Source organism: Marmota marmota, unplaced genomic scaffold (genome assembly GCF_001458135.2).
Source record: "Marmota marmota marmota unplaced genomic scaffold, marMar, whole genome shotgun sequence".
NCBI classification, from domain to species: domain Eukaryota; kingdom Metazoa; phylum Chordata; class Mammalia; order Rodentia; family Sciuridae; genus Marmota; species Marmota marmota.
Window position 1 is genome coordinate 43,557,847 of NW_026000082.1, and position 2,563 is coordinate 43,560,409.

Consider the following 2,563-nt stretch of genomic DNA (forward strand, 5'->3'; position numbering starts at 1 on the left):
GACGAAGCAGAGGACGAGAGGAGAAAGGGAGGGGGGGGGGGCACTCTGGAAGGGTCTGACCCTCAGACAAGAGTTATTCCCGCTGTGCCCACAGGGAAGCTGGGTTGTGGAGTATTTCAAGGTCAAACAGAATTGGGCCACAAGCAGGTGTGCCCTGCAAGCACCCACTGTTTCTCTCCTGCTCTGGCCCCTGGCCCACCCGCCCTGGGGACCAGAGCTGTCACCATCCCAGGGTCCATAGCCCTGCTGATCTCAGGTCACCCTTCCTGGAGAGTGTGAGGGTGTCCAGGCCTCCATCCCATCACGAAGACTCAATTCCCAGACTCTCTCACCCCATGGGATACACTTCCAGTCCCTTCAACTGATCACCCCTCCAGCCTAGGTCAAAGCGCCCGAGGTTCTAGGGTGAGTCACCCCGCAGCCTGGCTGAATGTTTATTTCAGTGACAGTTTCAGCTGGCGGGGAGCCAAAGACTTCCCATTTCCCTCCCAGAGGAAAGCCCTCTTAACAATTGCTGGTTTGAGAAACCATTTCCGTGCAGGCTGCCTCTAGGCCCGGCCACTGGCCGCCGCGGAAGCCCTGTGAAACTTGAGGACTTTTAAGAACCAGAGACGGGGGGCTGCGGGTGTAGCTCAGCAGTGGAGGCCCAGCCAGGGCAATGCCTGGGTTCCATCCGCAGCACTGCAAGGAGAGAAAGCGCCGGAGAAAGGGGCGCAGAGCGGGTGGGTTAGAGAAAACGTAAAAATGTATTTGAGCCACTGGTCTGAGCCTGTTTCCTGCCAGAGATGCCACCTGTAAGCTGGGCAAAGACAGCTCCAAGGGCTCTCCCCTTCGGGAACACACCAAGAGGGCTGGCAGCAAACAACCACCCCTAGACCCGAGACACAGGCCACAGCATGTAATTAGGATATGGTTATCATAAACAAAGATGGGGCCTCTCTAGACACAAAGCAAACAGCAGCATCTCCACCCAGCCCTCTGCCATATGTTTACATAATAACAACTTCCACTGACAGAACACAAAGCCCTGGATCCCTTAAGCATTTTACATACAAGGCAAAAGCCACTCCTGACAAGGTTCAGGAGGGCAAGACCAGGTGAAGCATTGGGCCTCGGTGGTGAGCTAGGCAGGTGTCTGAAGGAAGCAATCCTTCCTCCTCGGTACTATCATTTCCACTGTACAGATAGGTAAACTGAGTCCCGGGACGATGAAGCAACTTCCTCACACTCTTCCACATGCTCACTTTTTGGAACTGTGCTGTTTTACAAACACAGGTCTTGGCCTCTAACTGCTCTGTGCAACTGGGAAGGTTGGACAAAGTAAACACCCTGCAACAGAGAGGAATGTTCTGTCCTGACCCCGGAGCATCCCCTCTCTTGAGAAGACCAACTCTGCCAACAGGAACCAGCAGGCCTTGCAGCTCTCCCTTAATGGAAAGAAGTAATTATCAGGCAAATTAGCCCCTGGCTGGTGAGCTTGCTGCCTGGAGAGGTATTCTACCGCTTTAAATTGCAACAGACAAAATCTGAAATTCCAGCGCCAAGGTTCAGGTCGGTGAGAACCCGGGCAAGCTGCTCAACCTCTGTTCTCATCTGTGCCACACAGACTCACTCTCAGGGCTGCAATGAGGGTTTCTAGACACACTGCATGAGAATTCCTGGAACACAATAGGTGTTCAATAAATAATGGGAAAACATGGGCTCCCCTTCCTCTTTTTCCTGGAAACAGTATTCTGAACTTCAAATTGATGGTGACAGACCCTTCTCAGAAAAGCCCTGAGACTTCCACCTCAATTGCTTCCTATGCGCGGAGTCCAGCGGATCCAGGGGTTCCTGACCCGCCCCATCACACACACCCATTACCTAACTCTGGAAGGTTGGAGGGTGGAGACAGCTGAGGCCACAACAGGGCAGAATGGGCGCACCTACTGGGAGCATTTTAACACGAAAACGCTATTTTCCACGTGGGGCGGATTGGCCAACTACACGCCATGAGATCACTGCATTCGTCTCCGTCGCTGCAATTCCGTTCTGCATTATTCGGAGTTCAAGTAGAAAGGCAGCCAGCTCTCCGCTCCCAGCCAGGGTGAGCCCCTCGGAGGGGCGGCGGTCAGGGGGCTCTCTACGCGGGACTCCAGCGGGCTGCCAGATGGGTTACAGATGCGGCCACGGAGCCGCCCCAACTTCGCACCGGGCCAGCCCCTTTCCCACGCTCGCGCGGGGTCCAGCGGGGAGCTGGGTCTCCAGGCGCTGTGGGGTGCACGCCTCGGACGGGCGCGGCCGTGACCTCCCCCTACAGTCCGCTCGGGGAGCTCAGGATGAAGTGCCGAGGACTCCCGAGACCCCCGCCCCCCTGCTGAACAACTAACTCCACGTCCCGCGCCTTTCCCCGCCGCACCCGCCCAGCGCTCGGGGCTCGAGCGGCCAGAACTTTGCCACCAGCGGCTTCCCGATCCCGGCCCCGAGCGCCCCCGCGCGCCCGGCCCCGGCGGCTCCCGGGCCTGTGGCAGCGCCGCGCTCCCCGCCCCGCGCGCACCTACCCGGCTGGCTGCAGTCGCCATCC

At 57.6% G+C, this 2,563-nt stretch overlaps 1 protein-coding gene across 1 annotated transcript in view; it reads right to left on the bottom strand.

Moving 5' to 3' along the window:
- Positions 1 to 2,557, bottom strand: part of Kazn (kazrin, periplakin interacting protein) — a 122,450-nt gene extending 119,893 nt beyond the window's left edge. The window contains exon 1 of the mRNA XM_048816287.1: positions 2,541 to 2,557. The gene's annotated coding sequence lies outside the window, so the exon portion shown is untranslated. The remainder of the gene's footprint in view (positions 1 to 2,540) is intronic.
- Between the last annotated feature and the right edge of the window lie 6 nt (positions 2,558 to 2,563).